Source organism: Oxyura jamaicensis (assembly GCF_011077185.1).
Source record: "Oxyura jamaicensis isolate SHBP4307 breed ruddy duck chromosome 19 unlocalized genomic scaffold, BPBGC_Ojam_1.0 oxy19_random_OJ106422, whole genome shotgun sequence".
Taxonomy (NCBI): Eukaryota; Metazoa; Chordata; class Aves; order Anseriformes; family Anatidae; genus Oxyura; species Oxyura jamaicensis.
The window spans coordinates 18684-39191 of NW_023304538.1; the positions used below are offsets into that span (position 1 = coordinate 18684).

At 49.4% G+C, this 20508-nt stretch overlaps 1 long non-coding RNA gene across 1 annotated transcript in view; it reads left to right on the plus strand.

Annotated features, from left to right (window-relative positions):
- The first annotated feature begins 3644 nt into the window (after positions 1-3644).
- Positions 3645-20508, plus strand: part of LOC118158119 — a 43898-nt gene continuing 27034 nt past the window's right edge. Inside the window, exon 1 of the long non-coding RNA XR_004746794.1 lies at positions 3645-4298. This is a non-coding gene — a long non-coding RNA (uncharacterized LOC118158119). The remainder of the gene's footprint in view (positions 4299-20508) is intronic.

A 20508-nucleotide genomic window follows, 5' to 3' on the forward strand; every position in this document is an offset into this window, starting at 1 on the left:
AATGAGGAAGGAAACTTCTCAAGGCGTTCACAACCTAAAAATAAATGTTCGAACTGGAAGATAGCCGGGAACTGATCTTTCCTCATGGGTGGTGTCTGCTTTGCCGATCTGGTGTTTTCAGGCCTCCCCATCCCCTTTCAGGGCCCACTGGGTTGGATGGATGGGGGCAGCTGCTCCCCTGCTCCCCATCACACCACAGCTGGCGGCATCTTCAGATGCAACTTTCTGAACCCAAACACTACTTTTCAGGTTAGATCAAAATCAAGGAGAAAGCTTGCAAGGAATCATTCCAATCATTACAACAAAACAAAACAAAACCCCTTGAAAATATTCAGAATGTCAACAAATGTCAACACTCATTTGAAAAAAAATGTGGTTAACTGCTGAAATCCCCCATTTTTTAAAAAAATTATTACTATTTTTTTTCTGTGATGGAGCCAGCTGTGCTGTGGGTTACTCCAGAATTCGCTCTCAACCCTGCTACCCAGAGCATCAGCTGGTTCAGCTCCTGAATCCAGCTGAGGACAAGTCCCTTGTTGGCAGGGCGGCTTCAAAGCCCTTGTGTGCCCCAGAGGGGTGGCCATGGGGGATAAGAGGTGCATCTCCTTGCCCCCACGAACTCCTGCACCCACCACCTCCACCCTGCCACTGTTGCCCACGCTTTTGCTATGGCTGGGAGTTTTTGGGATGCTGCTGCTGACATAACCCTCACCGCTGGGGCAGCCACCTGGGAGCTTAACCCGCTGCTGCCTTGCTGGACTTCCTCCTCTTTGCCAGGGGCTCAGATGAGATCAGCTGTTTAAATCATCTTAGTGCTAAATATGTGTTATTTGGAAAACAGAGAGAAAGCATCAAAGCCGTGAATAATGAGCTGTTAAATGCTGCCTTCGCTTGCGGTGTATCGCCCCAGGAAATGTGAAGCTGCTTGTCAAATTATCCTCAGCCCCCTGAGCTGCTGATCTGTCATCCCCAAGCCTGCTTCATGCTGCTATTTCTACTTCTTTTCTCCAAAAGCCAAAAAGCCAACAGGGCTGGGGGTCGGAGACCCCACAGGGGTGTTGACACGGAGCTGCTGGCATTGGCGTCACAGGTTTGGGCTCTGGTTCCTGCCTTCCCTTCCTGAATATGCGATACAAAACACGTCCCCGTGCTTATTCTCAGTTTTACTTCCTCACTTCTTGTAGCTGTTATTCCCTCCCCGGCTGTGTTTGGCAGCCCTCAGGGACAGGGTGTCCTGGGAGGCTGCAGCCTCGGCAGTTCCTGGGGTGCTCCTGCCTGACTCCTGCGGCACCCGCCCAGCGAGGTGACAGTAACAGGCTGCTGGGTGACCCATCCTGCCCTGCTGGCAGCAGGTTCAGGGCTTTCAGACAACGTCCAGTGTTGGTTTGTTCTCGGTAAATGTGCTCGGGCAGGCAGCTGACACCACGCGGTCTGAAACAGGAGCCAGAGACAGGTGAGGGTACAACTGCCTGTGTGGTATCAAGGCTGTCCCAAATAAAAGTGAAATAAACCCACTGGAGATTTTAAAAAATAAAAAAATGGAGGTCGTGTATCATTTAAGGAGAACCTGCAAGTCCTTTTTAGGGTGAAATAGGCTAATTTATACGAAGAGAACTAGTGGTTTACAGCTTCTATTTGCCCTTTTGGGTCACATTTTTGGCCTCAAATTCCACCTTCTGATAACACAGCAGGGACCCTCCTTGAACACTGACCATGAATCTTTGTTTTGACTCAAGAGCTTCTCCTGGAGGACCCCCACAGGTGCTTGTCCTGGCAGCAGCACCCGGATGAGCATCACCGAGGGTTCTTGCACAGGGAGGGCTCTTCCAGCCTCCCGCAGCTCTTCCCCCCCCCCCCCCCCCCATCTCCCCATGACTGCAAGCCAGAGAAGTGAATACCCAGGTTTTTGAGACCTGGCGTTGAACTTGGACTTGATACTTGTGGCAATGATGGCGTTTGGCATATTTCAGCACAATGTGAGGTACATGGTGGGTTTTCTTGTGTGCTTCTTTTCCTCCCCAGCAGCCCACTCTGTGAACGACACAACGCATCGTCCCTGTATTACAGAAATCCAGTCTCCAGAGTAATTTAGGAGGAAAAAAAAAAAAGTGGTGAGCTCTGCAGGCAGGGGCTGAGGCTGCAAAACGAAGAGGGCTGTGTTGGACTGGGGCATTAGTATTTTACTAATAAAAAATTGTTCATTGGTGACAAGCTTACGGCATTAGAAGAAAAGCTGCTCTGAGCTCTGCTGGGCTTACACAGATGGTGCCAAAATAGCTAATTTTGACTCCTAAAGTCCACTCAGAACAAAGCATTTTAGCTTCTTTAAACAAATAAGCTATGAAAGATACTAAACACCTTGGAGAATGAGCAGTGAGAAAGCCAGGCCGTGAAAACACATTAATAGCCAAGTTTATACCCAGCAGTTTCGAGCCCAGCTCAGAGGGACAGGCGATGGGGCTGGGCTTTGCTCTTGGTGCTCTCCATTCCATTAGAGTCCCTGGGGCTGTGGGGCAGAAATGTCCCTGTTCTGTGTGAGCAGAAGGCTGCCTGCCAGGCTGCCGTGAACCTGCAGCTTCTCCAAGGGCCGCATATACTGACTTGGGAAAGGAGAAAACGTGTGCAGATGAATATTGTCACCTGCTCTGCTCAGGCACCGTGCGTCACTTGGAGAGCATCGCTGCCTTCCCTCTCACATCTTTTGGGTGTTTCTAAAACATCAGGGGCAAAGATGGATGCTCAAAATCCCTGTAATGAACCCACCTGGTTCATCTCATGGAGGTGCCCCATCAGGCAGGTTGGCACAGGGACAAGCCAAGGTGGTTTCCTGCTGATGGAGGGGAGCCCAGGTTATGGTCAGGGACCTTTGTCCCTAAACTCCGGCACCGCAACCGAGCCTGTAGGGGTTGACGTCGCATCTCAAGCCTGGATGTGTCCTTCTGATGTGTCGGGGTGGCCGCGCTAACAGCATGCTCGTAGTTCAGAGGGCACAAAAAGGCCTTCAAAACATTTTTGGCTCATTTCTAGTTCTGTTTGTTTTCAGGTGAAGGCAAGAGGTTCAAGGCTGCAGGGGTTTTGGGGTTCACCTTGCAAAGGTGCTCTGTGCTTGGAGCAAAGCCCTCCCCGAGATGGGGACCACGGTGTCCCCAGGCTTCCCTGGCCCTGGAGCTCCCTGCAAAGTGGGCTACAGCTGGAGAACAGATGTGGACCCCGCGTCTTTCCCTCCCCACTCTTTGAGTCTGCCCAAAGGAGGACCAGACGGGTCCCACCAGCCTTGGTGAAAGGTTAATGTGAGTTTAAAAACAAGGATGTGGGTTTTCAACAATTAGAAAGCAGAAAATTAACAAAATGAGGAATAATTTCTGCTGCTGGGTTTCCAGGCCATAATTCTGCACTGATCCTGGGCACGCGTAAAGACAGCAAGGTCCATCTGCCTGCTGTTTTAGAAGGAAGGTGAAAGCAGCAAATGGGAGCTGGGTTCCACCACCCTCCCTGGCTCTGATGCCCTGCTGCAGGACAGGGCTTCCTTGGGCGAGCTGGGCTGGTGGGTGCCCTGCTGCAGCTTAAGAACAGCTTATCTCTACATTTTTCCTTTTTTATGTTTACCTGCATATTTATTTATTTATTTATTTATTTTATTCCTGAAGATTTCAGGAAGGCTCACACCAGGAACACCCGCAGGGGTGGTGAGGGAAGCATGGCTGGGAAGCATCGCGTTTGGAGCTCCCACAGCACCACGCATGGGAGACTCGTGCTTACCTAAAGCTTCAGCATTGCAAACTCCCATAATTGGTTGGTAACGTCAAATTTACAGGAGCAGATGTGCTTATAGGTGGTTGCAGTGTGTTTGCTGCTTCCCCAGCAGCTCCTTGAGGACCCTTCAGGCGTGGAGCTGGCAGCACCACACATCCGTCTCCATCTGCCTTCATGCGCTGCATACAAGTTGGACGTTTCGAGCAGCAAAACCCACTTGGATCCTGCAGTTATTTTCACATAGGGTCCGCTTTCTGCAACTTGTGCTCTCCCAGGTGTGTGTTATCAGGCATACCCCACTCCCATGAAAGCCACTCTGCTAAGTGGAAGCTGCAGCATGGCAGGCAATGGGTTCTGGAGGAGGAAAACCAGCTGCAGGTGATTTCTCTACAGGTGGACCCTGTAAGGAGGGAAGGGGGGGGCTTGGCAAGGCTATAGAAGCCACTGGGGCTGTCCAGAAGGAAGGAGGTTGTTTTCAACTTCCAAGGCAGTCTAGTGAGCACGGGAGATGTGACACTGAAGGATACTTGTGGATGGTGCATGCAGTGAGTTTTGCAGCCTGGTGGGAGCAGGGATGGGGGTGTGCTGCCTGTGCTGCTGCCTCAGGTGGGCTGTGCAGGTGGGTTTAGCAGTGAATGCAGCTGAGGGAGCCCTTGGCTGTGTTCTGGGGGATGTGTGAGCCCAGGGCTGCCAGCAGCTCTTCCCTTGTTCTGGTGCTGTACAGCATTAGCAAAATTCTTCTTATAATAGAAAAACAGGAAATAAAATAAAAGGGAGAGGTGTGTGGGGTGTTCCCTTCTTAATGAGTTCCCTTCTTAATCTGCTCTGGCCTCTCAGAGGCCCAGAAATCTTCCCCAGAGATTTCTGCATCCTGGCTGGGCAAAGCCTCTGCTTTAGGAGATGCTGGTGGATGCAGGCAGAGCTCCCCCTTCCCAGCAGCAGTACCCAGCCTCCAGGCTCTTTGCTGCTGGTTTGTCACCACACTGGGATGATCGAGCTGGCAGGGGTTGAAAGAGGGACTTTGGCTGCATGAGGCTCACAGGTGGATAAAAACAACCTTTAATTCAGGTTCTGTTGGGGCATCCCACAGCCTGTTGGGAGCCCCTGCATGGAGCAGGGTCCTGGGTGTGCTGCTCAGAGCACCGTGGGCTGAAGGGAAGGGAGTGTTACAGCTCCGGCATCCCCTCTTACCAAATCCTTCCTCTTCCTGCATTTTAGCCTGGCATGCTGTGTGCTGGGGGGCATCTGTACTCCGAGGTGGGTTGGCTGGAGCTGCCAGGCACAGGCTCTGCCTCCCAAGAAAAGTCAAACTCTGGAGGGATATTGCTGTATTCAAGCTCTCATTCAGCCCTCCCACCCTGGCACTGCTTCATCTCATCCCACTGGTCCTCCTCCTGCTTGACTTAGGTGCTCATGCTCCTCTCACCTGTACGAGTGCGATGCCAATGGTGGGCTCTGGAGGTTTTGTCCTGGGTGTGAGCAATCACCCCGACCCTGAGGGCTGGCAGGGTAGGTGTGCTGCCTGCCCCCCGTGATGCTTTGGCCAGCCCGGGGCAGTGGGGGCTCTGGGGATTCTTTTCCCTGTCCCCTTGACACAGGCAGCGGCTGGGCACAGGGCTGAGAGCTGCTCTGACAAGCACAGGAAGGGCCCCTGCATTAGACTGACAGCTCTTGCAAAACCTGGCCCAAATTCTGTGTCTGGCAATGCATCAGTGCTGGCAATACTTTCAGTGGGGGGGGGGGGGACGGGACGGGGGAAGAGGAGGCAAAATTGCCAGTACTTACATTAAAAGCTAGAGTTTTGGATGATAATTTGTAGGTGAATGTTTCTTTTCTAACTTCTGTCTGGCCAGCCTGTCTCAGGTATTTATTTCCTGGCTATTATTGTAATAACCAAGTGCATCAAAACGATGATTGTTCATAATTGTAATCCTGTGAAGCTTCACTAAAAAACAAATGAGCTCTGTACAGCCAGCTGTGTCTTTATGAAGTGGTCTTGGATGGGTTTATTTAAAGCAGTTTTTCACATTACTTTTATAGCCGACCTCTTCAGAGCGAGGACGCGTCAGTAGATTTTTATATTGGCTCTGGCAGCTGCTACCAGGCACCCAGTCTGACCCTGTGGGGCACTGGGCTGCTGTTGGAGGAGGCTTTGTGTGTCCCACTGATGGCAACAGAGCAGAGAGCAGTGGGGCAGGGGTCCCCCAGTTGCAGCTGAAATTGCAGGTTAATTTGAGCATCGGTTTTGTTGTGAAGGGGGGTGGGAAGTGTTTGTTTGCCAAATCCATGATGGACTGAGTCCTGTACCGTACCCAAGTTCACCAGCGCAGTGGGTATTCATTCTTTGGTTATGTTTCTCCTCCCTGTTTTCTCTTTCCTCCTCCAAGATTAAATGGTGAACACAGGGAACATCCAGGCCCTCTTGAAGGATCCTTGCAAAGCTCTGATCTCTTCAAAGCTGCTGTTTGATGTCTGCTTTAAAAGATGCTGTGCAGGTTTCCTGATGCAGCCTGTCACAGGTGGATGTCCGTGCAGTGCTGCAGGGATCTCTGCTGCAGGAAGGGGAGCTGGGGGTGCTGGCTTAGGCACAAGCCAAGCCATTGCCTTGTGTCATGTCTGTTAACCCAAGAAAAACTATAGGAGCCTGAACCTGGCACCAAATCTTTGTTCATCCCCAGCAGATGAACTCCATAAATCATTTTGGTCTTGGAAAACCTCCCTGGGAGGTCTGGATGTTCACAGGGTGGACTGGGCTCCCAGGAGTGCAGGGAGCCTTGGAGGGCCACAAGGAGAAGGTGCCAGGCAGTGGCCACCACTCATATTTTGCCCTCGTATCCCACTCCCAGACTGCTTGAGGCCGGCAGGGACCTCTGGGTCCTTCAGGGCCAACCCTGCTCCAGCAGGCCACCCACAGCAGGGTGCCCAGGACCACCTCCAGGTGGCCTTTGAAGATCCCCAAGGAGGAGACTCCAGCACCTCTCTGGGCAGCCTGTGCCGGTGCTCGGTCACTGCACAGCACACGAGTGCTGCCTGGTGTCCAGAGGGAGCCTCCTGTGCCCGTTTGTGCCCACTGCCTCTGGTCCTGGCACTGCGCACCACCGAAAGGAGCCTGGCTCCGTCCTCTTTTTATCCTGTCAGGTATTTATGGACATTGATGAGGTCCCCCTGAGCCTCTCCTTGTAGGAGAGGTGCTCCTGTCCCTTCAGCATCTTCATGGCCCAAATGCCTTTCTGCTGCCTGGTTTGCAGCAGAAGGAGGAGAAGGAAAGGGGCTCTGCAGAGGATGCCTGCATGGCTGTTGGTGCCATTGCAGAGGATGTGGCTGCAGGGCTGGGGCTCAGCATTTTTGGGAAAATCTGGGGTTTCCTTACAGATCCATGGAGCATTTACAAAGTTCCTGGTGCTCACTGTCGCTGTTGCAGGTTCAGCACTGCTGTGGTGCTGCAGAGCAGGCTCGTGACCAGAGAGCACTGGTGTGCTCCTTTCCTGGCTGTGATGTGGAGTGCACCACTAAGCAGCACGTCCCTTATTGAAAGCCCCACAGAGACAGATGCAAACATTTGCCGTTCATGGTCTGAATCCCACAATGAACAGTTACAAGCAGTGTCAATGATTTTCTTGCTCTCTTAGCAATTTTGTAGCATCAGATCCTAAATCCTGGCCCATGGAAGAAGGATTGGATTTGCAGAAGCACCTACAGCGATGAACTGCTTGACGTGGATACCACATTTCAAACTGACTTAAGCTGTTTCCTTTGTACATAAATGCTGAAATCACATGAAATGTCTTCATTCTGCCTCCATTATCCAAGTGTATCTTAAAACCCTCTGATAAAGCCCTGAGCAACCTGGTCAGACCCCATGGCTGACCATGTTTGAGGGGAAGATTGGGCTGGAAACCTCTGCAGGTCCCTGCCAATCCCAAATATCTGATGACCAAGGACAGGGTTTTGCTGTGTGTCATCCAAAACAACCACCTCTGGTACTGAGCCCTCCAGTTCCCTCACAGCCAGGATTTGGCACTGGTTTGGCTCCTTGTGTTGGGATGTAATGGGAGGCATCACAAGTCCTTCCTGCAGCAAGGACAAAGCAGGCTCTGCTTCTTGCACCATAGAGCCACCAAAAAAAAAAACACTCATTTTTCCCCCATCATCTTGGTTGGCTTAGGGTGAACCAGGAGGGAGGTGTTCTTCTTCTTTTGAACCATTATCAAAAATCAATTTTTTCCCAATTATTTCTATATTTAATCAGCAAATATCCAATTATATAGGGATAAAGAAATTATGTCTCCCTCAGCAAACCTACTTTTCTTTTTCCCTAAGGAGAGGAGAGGTCTTCCCTCAGGATTATGTGATTAAATAGAGGTTTAGAGGAGAAATCTTGCTTTGTTACTCACTTAATCTCAAATCCTCTCAGAAGTGAACTGTACTTTACAGATGCTGAGCAAGGGATCTGCAGGCTGATCACCTGCCTGGCTTGGGCTCAACTGCCTGGATGCAGATGTGAGCCTCAGCCCGGATCGGCCCTCAGCAAAGGATCTCTGAGCAGTCCCGGCTTCCTTTCCTACAGCTGCTCACCCCTGCTTTTCTCCTGAGATCCACTTTGAAGCAGCAGGAGGGGCCCTTCCTCCTTCAGTGGGGTTTTGAGCCTCATGTGGAGCCCAAAGTCATCGCCTCAAAGATGTGCCCAAGCATTTCAGATGCACGAGGGCCGTGGGAAATACAATTAGACACACTTTGCCTTTGGAAGGAAGGGTGAGGTGTAGCTCTGTTTTTCTCCATCACTCCTGGTCCTTTCCTCAGCCTCTTATTGCATCTGAAGTGTCGTCACATAGAGATGGAGGAAAACATTGGTTTCTGGGTACTGTGGATGTGGTCTTGGTTTATGAAATCCAACGTAAAGGGGGGATCCCCATTGTGTTTGGTAAGAGCATCATTTTTTAGAGGGTTGAAAAGCTCTAGAAGCAATTTTTCCCCCTAAAAGAGCAGAGCTGCTAACAGAGGCAGTCATGGCTCGTTGGAGGAAAGGAGCAGCATGTGCCGCTGTGGGGCTGGGGGCAGATGTAGCAGGCTGGGGCTGGAGGAGGCAGGACGCCCTCACCCCTGGAAGCACAGGCTCCTGCAGCCTACAGGCGCTGCTGCTTGTGGTGTGAGCAGCACAGAGATGCTCCTGCCCCGTGACGGACACAGAAACAGCTGGAACAATGGCTCCGTACAGCTCTGCAAACCAAAATGGGGTTTGCAGCAGCCAAGGTGAGTAGAAGACATATCAGTGATGAGACATTGCTGCTCTTCTCAAAAACAATCCCTAACGTTTTGGGTTGACCTAGCTGAAGTGATGCTGCCACACCAGCACATGCCTTCAGGCAGGAAAAAGACATGAGCTTGGAAAAATGTTCATACCTGCCTTATACATGTATCTACCAGCTCTAAAAGACCTACTGACTTACTCCAACAAGCCCTCTGAGCTACTGGAAGGCAGCAGAGGAGAGAGGAATCCACTGCATTAATTTATTCAGTACAGGTAAAAAGCGTCTGAAAAGCTGTTACACGTCTCCCCAGCAATAGCTTGGCATGCTCTGCCTCTAAAATGTTACGTGCACTCATGGCTGGATGACAAAAGCACCGAGAAGCACTACTCCTGTGTGCTCGCCAGGCAAGAGCACTGGGGAGAGCAGCGCCTGGGGTGGGCACGGGGCCGTGCCTGGGGCAAGGAGGGGGCAGCAGCTCTGCCTCCTCCTCTCACCAGCAAGAGGCCAAATTCCCCCCCGTGAGCTCTCCCAGCAGCTGGTGGTACTTTCTCCAAAGCTTTTACCCTTTTAACTGCTGCCAGAAATGGGAGATGGGACTCTTACAGGCTTCTGTAGCTGATAAGAGATCTGAGGAGATTCACAAACGGACTGGAAAGCCCTTACCAATATTTTAGCTTTGTGCTTGCGCTTGTCTTTCTGTTCACGTTACCCAAGGCTGTCATCTTTGTTCAGAAGAAAGCTCCTTGTTGAATTTGAGGTAGTGTTTTGGTGTGTTGAGCTGTAATGCAACAAGTGTGGGAAATGCCACCCAAGAAGGACTTGGGTTTTCTGGCAAATCTTCACTGCAGATTTAAGTCGGAGCACAGGGATAAGAGAGGAGAAGGACTGAGCTACCCCAGAGCCGTGCCCAGGTGTTGGCTGATCCCCAGCCAAAAACAGGCAAACAACTGAGAATTGCAATAGGAATACCCAAGGTGGAAACATCAGCACCTGCTGTGACGCAGCGCTGCGGTGGGCACGCCGGCACTTAACACCCTTGTGTTTTCCTGTGCCCTTCCATTGCTCACACATTAGTGCTGGCAGACACCACTAAGCAGTGGTTCATCCCTCTGAATGGTGCCCTGGGGCCAGGCTGTGGTCGTTAAAGCCACATGGATACTTCCCAAGTCCTGGTGAAAGGTGCATTGAGGCTGCTTTCCTCCCCTCTGCTCTTCTGCCTCTGTGATGTTCCCTGCAAGGCTGCAGGCACACTGTGTGTGTGTGAGTGCAAATCAAGGCAGGAAGAGAAAAAGGAGTTGAGTGAGACGTGCACGTCCCTGAAGTCTGTGCTTAAAGAAGGCAGTAAGCTGGGATGAATGATGCATAAGATAAAAAGCCTGGGGAGAGAGAGGAGGGGAAAAGAAAGATGTACAAAAGGGGAAAAGAGAGAAAAGGGGAAGAGCCAAAAGGGCAGGGATGTCATTCAATGAGGCATGTTTCATGCTTGCAAGAAAAACAAATCCCCAGTACACAGCTAAAAATCTCATGACAAAATTAAAGTGAGCCTCAAAGAACATCTTGGTGGTGGGGGAGAGTGGTGTGAGGGTCCTCACTGCTGTCTGCAGTGGTTTTGCATGTACCAGAGTGAGCAGCAGCTCTGAGCCCCACATGGGCTCCCCTGCCCCTGGAACATGCCAAGCCCACCCTCATTTAAATGGTATCGGGCTGTGAATGTGGGAAGAGAGAGGCAAAGCATGTAACCATGTGCCCTGAAGCTCTCAAGAACCGCTAAATTGAAAATGCTTAATTATATCAGTAGTTGATGGGGTATGTGTGTGTGTGTGTAATGCACAAATCAGTGCAGAATCAGGGCCTGGGGAAGGGCTCTCCGAGTCACTTCTCCTGGAAGGCCATGCACAAGCAGGATGTAAATGGACAAATGTAAGGGGAAGCAGATCACAAGGCAGAGCAGGTGCCTGGAAGAGAGTGGTGTGCACCCAAAAGTGAGACAAAAGTGGGGAGCAGGGGCTGGGGTGGCTGCACACAGGTCATAGCACACAGTGTGGCATGGGGTTGGTTTTGCTCTGGAGCAATGGGCTTAATTGCCTCCTCCCTCTGGATCTGGCTTAAAGAAAAGCCAGGCCAGAGGGAGGAGAAATGAGAGCTGTACCCTGGACCCAGGGGAGGAGATGGCAGCCAAGGGGAGGAGAGGGAGAAGCAGTGGCTGCCCTTCCACAGGGCAGAGATGCTCAGTTTATAGGGATGTCTGGAGATGAGGCTGTAAATCTGGTGTGCACTGCAAGCAGAAGTGAGCACAGCACGTTCATCACATACCTCACCGCGGTGCAGTAGCTATTCTGCCATTGCTGGCACATCCCCTACTGCCCATGCTGATGTTTGCCATCTTCAAAGGGCTGATGCAGCTCCTGCAGTGTTCTCAGCAAAGACCCCGTGGGTGGAGGCTGGGAAGGTTCCTGTGGCTCCTGCTGCAGGTGGGACACCAGGGCCTGCTCACACCATCCAGTTTGCTTGGGCAGCTGTGCCCCAGTGCCCTGCAGCTGAGGGAATGGCCCCAAAGAAGCCTTGCTATGAAATTTTAAAACACTTATACCAGTTTCATGCAGCTGATCTTAACTCTCGCTGGTCATCCTTGATTTATTCTGCTGATGTTAAGCCTGTAATGCTAAAACCAGGCTTTGGGAAAAAGATCTTTGCTTCCAGCGATGTTGTGTGAGCTGGGCAGAGAGAGAACCACTGCAGTAACAGTGTCTGCTTTCTTTCTCCTTCCTGGCCACCCATCTAAGCTTCACCAGACCTCTCTGACACTGAATTCCCCTTGGTAGCAGCTGCATAATTCCTTGTGTGGGGTGGATGGTGCCCAGCATTTGCCATCAGAGCATCTCCCTGACCTGGGAAACTTGCTTTGCATCACAGCATCTGTGGGTCCTGCTCCCTCCAGGACCTTCACGCCTGGATCTGCATTTTGGAGGTGAGAAGGTGGGGATGTGCTTGGAAACACGAGCACACTTCCCAGGCCTGATCCCCACCAGTTTTTTGCCAGTGGGTGGGGAGGAAGAACCTACTCCACTGCCTTGTGCATGTTTTCAGACAGCCAAGGGCAGTTTTCTCCTTCCTCACCCCTGTGCTCCCATGCCAGGACCAGGCCCTGGGGCTGGGTTGAGGCTGGGTTGTGTTGGCCAAGCGCTCATGTTTGCACATCTCAGGCTGTGCTCATCTCCTCTCTGCTCTCTGCATGGCTCTGCTCCAACGCCTGTCTTCCCTTGGCTGTAAATATTAACAATGCGAATTAAGTGGTGTTAAGAGAATGCATTAATTATTAAGTAGTTCCTCAGCAAGCTTTTTCTCTAGGAAAGGACTGTGGCATAGAGCATCTCTACCTTTATTTTGTGGAAGCTGTCTGTGTGCACTGAATTATCTTTCTTTTAGTCTTTGTGAAACGGGTGAGCTTTCACTGGGCATACATTTGGGGTACCAGAATATGTTCTGCAGAAATTAATAAAAAGAAAATTGTGCTCACCCCTGAGACCCAGGTCCATAATGCAGACAGGAAGCACTGGAGGCTTGGCCAGAGCCTCCCCTTCAATACGACCTGTAATCCTTGATTAAAAGTATGAAGTCCCTTCTGACAATGCTCACAATCCCTTCAATGTTGGCTTTGCAGCGGTCTCAAAGCTCAACTTTGCAGAGAGGTTCAGGAGCTGTGTGTTATCTAGTGAAGTAGCACTTCAGTTAATGTCACAGGAAAATTTCAGCAAAAAACAGCCACAGAAAGGGGATGGTGAGGAGAAAAAGGATTGAGTTGTTTATTGTTTGTAATTCTGAAAGAAAGAGTCAAGCTTAATCCCTGCATTTCATTCTTCACACTGCAATTTGGTAAATACCAGCAGTTTTGGAAAGTTCACATTTTTCTGTATCTTTATTTGGAGAGAGAAAAAAAAAAAAAAAAAAAAAAATCTGGTGTCCCTTTGTCCCCTGCTTCAGTTCTTTGTGAAAAACAAATTAAACCTAGAAAGGTCAGACTTTCAAAAGCATATGGTGCACACTCTGCATGTTGATCATCTGGCCGTGAGCTTCCCAGTGGAGGCTGGGGGCACTGCTTGCGGTGCTGGGGCTTATTTTGGTGGGAGCAGAGATCTCCAGGAACCCTGCCCATCGGTGCCTGCTGCCATCTTTGCCATATGGCCCAAGAGGCAAAATGCCTATGGCCCTGTGTGTAGAGGCTGCCTGCAGCTCCTAAGAAATATTTTATTTTTCAGGAAAAACCTGCCCTTCTGGGAAACTCATGCGGCTGAACCGCGTAATTTGGAGAACCCATAATTCTCCAAAATCTGTCTTTTGATGTGCACACAGCAGTAGCAACTGAGTCGATGTCCACAGATGTGTCCAGAGGTCTGAAGGTCCAAAAACTAACTTTGTGGAGTCCTCTGCCTTGCCATCAGCCCAGCCAGTGTAGAGGAGCTGAGCTGATAGCCTCATGTTGACCTGTCCCTCAGCGTCACTTCAATAAGCTTAGAAGACCTTTGCTGATAACCTTGTGTTGGCATGTTCTCTGAAATCCAACCAAAGAAACAGAGAGCAAAAACTCTGGTATAGTCTGAGATTTTTAAAAAAGACAGTTTACTGGTAGAAAAGGGTAGAAATTTATTCTGGGTAAAGAAGTGCAGACACCTTACCCTGAGCAGCAGGGACTCCACAGCAACATGTGGGGATGTAATAAGACAAGAGGAAATGGCCTGAAGTTGTGGCAGGGCATGTTTAAGCTGGATATCAGGAAAAACTTCTGCACTGAAAGGGTTGTGAAGCATTGGAATAAGCTGCCCAGAAAGTGGTTGAGTCACCATTCCCAGAGGTCTTCAAAAAAAGAGAAGATGTAGAGCTTGGTGACATGGTTTAATGGTGGACTTGGCAGTGCTACATTAAAGGTTGGACTAGATGATCTTAGAGGCCTTTTTCCAACTTAAACGATTCTATTTCCAAACACAGACAATGGTTTGGGGACTGCTTGATATTAACTTCATCTCCTACCAAAGTCCTCTTACGCACATACAAAAGAACAATTAAGCAAAAGCAAGAAAAAAGGTACTTTGGAAGTACTTAGTGTCATGTTTGAACTCAGCTTGGAAGAAAACCTGTTCTGATGTGAACTCCTTCTCTAGTCCCCCAGCATCCCACCAGCCCTTGCAAGTGGACGAGAGCCAGATGTTGTAGTGAGAAATACAGCTTCAGTCAGGGCTGAGCCCTTCCAGCCCCATCAAGAGGGGTGTAAAGGAGCTGGGAGGAACAAATCCCACCAATAAATAGCCTCCCACCAACTCACAGATGTTCTTTGCAGGGTGGTTTGTAATCCTCTGTCAGTGCTACTGGTGATGGTGAGGTAGGGAGGGTGACAGCTATGTTGTTAGTGTCCTTGGGAAGTGCCATCCAACATCTCCATGCCTCAGATTTCTTGTGGCAGTTGTAAACCCGCTGGCATAACCCTGACACACAGACCACAGTGATTGCTGCTGCCTGGAAACAGGAGGAGGAAAACAAATCCCACAGGAGGAGAAATTGCACGGTGTGATCCTTAAAATACCAACCATGAGGTGCTCTTCCCCCCTGCATTTTGAAGTGCCTTGATATTACTAGTGAAGATATGATTGCAAATGGCAGCAATCCTTAGGAGAGACCTTCGCTGTGAAGTCTGTGCCTTTCTCCACCTGGCCCTTGGCCAACACTTCATTTGCTTTCCTTTTTAACACCTCGTGTTGTAAACCTGTTGTACCCATAATGGCTGCACTCTTTTTTTAACATAGGCATGTGGAGACCCATGTCTCTGCTGTGAGTTTTTCTCCTTGTCCTTGTGTCAAGCATGCCCAGACCCCGGGCTGTGTGCTTCAGGTGGAAGGAAAAGCTGGAGCGAGGTAAGGCACTAGGGTGACATTTCCTCCATAATTGTGGACATCCCTGCTGCCCAGGCTGGCATTGGCAAAGCCTGCAGCTGGCTTGTAGTATCTTCTGAGGCCAATGGGACTGGTTTTAAAGACCCAGCAGGAGCAGCTTCTTCAGGAGGCTCAAGGGGAGAGCTTCCATCAGCCCCAGCCATGCTGGTTAATGAGCATAATCTGGATGTGAGGTGGGAAGGATCACTGTGGTCCCCAAGAAAGAGACCAGCAAGCCTGAAGAGCAACAGAGTGCAGAATATGGGGTTAAGACATGTAGATGTTTTTGTAGTACCTTTAGAGACAAATCCCCAGGCATCTCCCCTCGTGACACCTGGGGCCTCAGTGGATGCCCTGACTTTGGGAGAGGTTGAAGGGGCAGGTTCACTTCACTCCTGGCACTGCCCCCAAGAGGAGCCCAGGGGATGTCTGCTGTGAAAGTGTGTAACTGGGCACGGATCCATGGAAATCCTCCCTGGTGCCCCTCCAGGTTCCAGGAATTTCCAGCTCAGGAGCCAACTGCACCAGTAAAGTTTCCATGTGTGCACAGTGCAATCCAATGCATTTCTTCTCTGCAAACTTGCTCAGCCTCCCTTGAAACAAAGTCAAATTTTAGCAGCATTTTGTTGGAAGCTGGGATTGGTGGCACTGATGAGCAGCATCACCAAATTTCACTGCATCTTCCACTGACTTGTTCCACATTTATTCCCATTAAAGCATGGGACCCTTTTGCACTGAACGCTCTCCCACATCAAATATCTGCACCAGGACCCATGTGCATATGAACGCCTTAATCCCTACCTCTGCTTTCTCAGTGCCAGTGAGAATGGGGGTGGGGAAGGCAGTTTTTGAAGTGAAAGGCCTTTCCAAAGGGACTGAAAGGAGGAAAGAGGCTCAGCTTTGGGTCTGTGTGACACTGGTCCTGCAGTTAGCATCCTATGAAAGCACAGAATAATTCCCAGTGACTGTATCTGGTGATGAGTAAGTAGCAAAATAACACATCTGCTGTTTGTGGGTTTGAGGCCTGAACCTGAGAAACCCTGAGCATCCCCAGGGTGAGAAGTATCCAGTACCTTCCTCACTGATGCTACCAGCTGAAACCAACCTGCACCAGGGATGAAGCTGCAGTCCCCTGCTTGTGCTTTCCCTGGCACCTTCCCAACTTTCTGCTGTGGGCTTTGGAGCTCACAAAAACACGTCAGTGTTACAGAGGGTCTCCTAAATGGGTACAAACCATTTTTTCTCCCTCTGGAAGCCTTCCAGATTTGCAACACTGAAAGTCTTTGTTGGATTACAGCATTTTCTTGTGCATTGTGTTTTCAGTTATTACTTCAATTATTTTACTTCTTCTGCAATTTACTTTCATATTTTATTCTGTAATGGTCTCGCTGTGCCTAAGGATCTTTTCAACTCTAATAATAATTGTAGCAGTAATAATATAAATCATCTTGGTGCTACCTGCATAGCAGGTAAAGATGCAGTTTGTATCTTTAATAACAGAGCTACATGGATCAAATGGGGTGTTTTGACATCTTTTACTTCTCAAAGGAGAATTGCCAGGTATATCTGCCATTCCCAAACACATGCCAACCCAGGTAATTCAGCATGTCCCCAGTGGTTATTGGGTATTATCAGCCTGTTTACACATTGCAGAGGGTCCTTGCTGATGTTTTTATAGTAATACATTAAATCCTAAAGCTTTGCTGTAAGGGATGACTGTTCAAAGATCCCAGATGGTAACATTCATTCACTTAAGGCACTGTTATTGATGTTGTGTCAGCATTATTGAGCTTTTGATTATCATAACCATAATGGAAGTATTTGTTTGCATTAAGGAAAAGCCCAGAGGCTGTATCATTGTCTGAACTGTCTCTGCCCATGGCAATTTACAATTTTAATAATAACAGAAGAATAGTAAAGAACTGGAGAATATCGGTCATTAACTGCCCTGCTTTTGCAAGTGGCAAACAGAGACATGAGGAGCTTAAGGCTTGTCCAGCTTCACACAAGCAGTTGTGGCTGAGTCATGAATACCAGTCCCAGAGTAACAGTGAAGGGCTGCAGCCACGTCATGCCTGCATGTAAGGAGAATTTTGTACTTGAGATGTTACTTTCTCACCTGAAGGCAAGATAACATTGTTTAGCAAAGGAGAGCGAAGTTCCCAGCCTGTAATGACAGGCTGGGAACTGGTCATATGAAGGTCATCATTTTTCCTAGATGTGTACAGAGCCTGGCCCTTTGAGACCCACCAGAAAAACACAGCAGAAGTGTGAAGATGAACCCTCAAGTGTCAAGATGCTTTGATTGGTGTCTGCTTGAGGAAATGCCAGGAGAAGGGGAACTTCAAATTTTCCCCTGGAATATCTGGCTCCCAAAGACGGAGAGGAGAAGACAATGTGGCCCCATGGCCACAAGGAAAGTTGTTTTGAGATGAATGGTTCTGAATAAGGACGGAATAAAGCATCCTTCAATTTCTTCCTTAACAGCAGGAATAATAAAAAAAAGAAGGCACTGGAGGGTTTCATATGTATCTCCTGGTGGGGAATTAGGCAGCATTATCAGACACAGCCACTCCTACCAGACTGGTTTACTGATGGAGAAATTACAGATGGGCCCCTGAAGCAGGGAGCTGTGTTTGGATCACACCCCAAGTGCCCATTTTGTGAATCACGGTAACACAGTGGATGTCTCCAGACATCTCTCCCTTTCGTGCTCACTAAACCTCGACTCCATTTGCTGTTATTACTGCACCGGTTGGCTCTGACCTTGTGCCGCCCCATAGCACACCTCCATGTCTGTGATAAATGTGGTACCCACTCATCCTTTGGGCAGGACCCAGCTCCTCCCTGCCATCACTTTATTCTCCTTTTTGATGTTATATGAGCTCACATCTGCAGCCTCTTACCCTTAAGTCCTTTTTGGATTTCTGCTGCTCGTTCCTGGACTCTATTTACAAACTCCAAGTGCAGCTCTGGGCTTTCATTAGTGGCTCCAAGCCACTTGGAGTAGTTGTCAAAACGACACTTCAGAGCCAAATGCTCAGTAACATTCGCTTATAGAAATAGGATTTTAGGCAAAGTTTTCAGGCTGTCCTAAATCCCATTTCTGAAATAGCTGCAGAGCTTAGGACGGAGGTGGGCTTGATCCACAAGAGTCTGGCCAGAGGCTGTTAAAGATGCTGAGCGCAGTGTGGGGCTCCTTCACAGGGGATATCTTGTAGCCCCTGAGCTCAGGACTGTATTTTAGGTGTCTAAACTTCATGTAAACCAGGTTCCCTGAAGCACAGGCTTCATCGACAGTCCATGGAAATTGAAGTCCTGCATAAAATGAGATTTACAATCCCTAAACTACTTCTGAAAATGTCACTTAGTGTCTCTATTGCATCTTTATTTGTGTTTACCTGAGCCCTCCAAGGCAAGTTTTCTTTATTAACTCTCCTGGCTTCTTCAAATTCTGTTTCCTTTTCATTTTAGGTGCTAATTATTTCCCTCACGCCATGAAGTGCTTCAGTGGGTGGAGCAGCCCGGTCCCTCACTCATCTTTTATCCTTCCATCCCATCAAATAGCTGCACTCATTCAGGCTCATTACACTTTATATCCTGAACTCTAATTGGCAGTGCGTCGCCAAGCCCAAGTCTCCCTGGAGCCTCCTGCAGCTGGCTCCAGAAATCAGAGATGATTTCTCAAGCTGGACAAGAAATGCTGTGGTTCATAAGCAACTATTTCTTGTTAGTCTCAAGCCCCTTCCCCCTCTTCCCGCCCCCCCCCCCCCCCCCCCCCAGTTCCCTAAGGCTTTCCCAGCAGAGATGTTTCAGCCAGATGGGGGTGTTGAGGCATTTTGGGGATTCTGGGCAGAGGCTGAGGAGCAATGGGGCACAGCTCCCACCAGCCTCCATGGTGATGCTGTGGGCCGAACGACAGCCCCAGTTGATAAACCCTTGCCTTCTCCATTACCGCTCCATCATTTTGATCTGGATTTTGACACTGCATCTCTCCCCAGTCCTAATATAATGGGAAAGGAAATTATACATATTTGAAAAATCAAGTCACTGACAAAAGTCAAAAGCAATTTGACTGAAGCCGGAGTTGTTATCCTGTCTCTGATCACTGAGCAAGCAAGCAGGACTGTTAATTTTGACTTGATTTTGTCCCTTTAAATAATAGAAACATATGATGTCAGGTCTAATGCTCTATCAGCACCTGTAATGCCATCAGTCATATGAGAAATATTATGACATAAATATTTTTTAAATGCTGAATAGCTTCTACCCTTTTGGAAAAGATCCCATCTTAAATGGAATGAGTTCCCACCAAAGCAAGAAAAATGCAGCGAGCACTGGAGTGGCTCGGAGCGGAGCAGGAGCTGTGGTGCTCGCCTGGTGCTGTGTGGCAGAGGGACCTGTGCCCTGCCCTGGGGGCACGGGAGGGCTCATTCAGCTCTGTCAGGGCCTGGGGGTTTGGCATGTAGGAAAAAACTGTGCTCAGAGCTGCAGCTGTCTCCTGGGCAGCTTTTGGGGTCACCTGGTACAGGGCTTTTCCACCATCACCCCTGCCTTCGGGATTTGCTCCTCTGCTCTGTGCTCTAGAAGTTTTTGTTTGTTTGCTTTAAACTGCTGAGCTTCTGGGTGATATGGGATAAGGGTTGCTCCTGCAACCCTTTCCCCTGGAAACTGGGAAACTTGAGCCCTCCAACATGGAAAGCATTGTGTGAAAGCCAGGTGCAGGTGGGGCAGAGTTGCCTTTATGGCAAAGGAGTTTTTGTGGTCTGAAGCAAGAAGGGCTTGCACCACAAATATACCATGCTGTGCTATGACATGGTGATATCAGTAACAGGTTAATGCAGAGTGCAACTATAAAAATAATAACGCGGTCACGACTAGGAGTGAGTACATATGGGAAACTGGAGCAGGACTACTGCCCAGAAATTTCTGCTGTCAGTTCAGTCTGGGAAATGCATTTCATGTAGACTGAGTGGCTGATGTGCAGTCAGCATTTCTGTAGGGCAGGACTGTGCTGATGGAACGGCGGTTGCAGGGAACCCAGCAGAGGTGCATGCTGCCTATTTTCCTTTGAATTCAAGGGTTTGTGTTATCTGAATAACCCGTATAGTACTGGGTTTGTATTTTTAGACACCATGGTCCTGCACTGTGCAAAGCCAGGCTGCTTCTGAAATTGCCAGGAGCTCTAAGGAGTAGTGGTTCTGGCAGCACGCTCCTTCTGCACCTGCTTTATATTATCTGTGGGCAAAATCCTGAGGCTTTTACTCACTCCCAGAACAACCAAGGAAGAAAAATGTTTCTGGGGGAGGAGGTGTTTGTGAGGATGTCTTGCAGACGTCTCCTCGGATAATCCACTGGGGAGGGGGAGCATAGCTGGACCCCCACTCTCTGCATGTGGAAAAGACCAGGGGATTATTCTTAAGCAGACTCTTAGCTTTGGGATTTCCTGCATGGAAAGATGTGCTCATGCACAGTGGATGCTCATGCATGTGCCTGCAAATCCAAACAGACAAAGCCCCAGGTCCTGGGCCGCAGCCCCACTGATGCTCAGCGAGCCCGACACATTTTGCCGCAGCCAGTGCAAC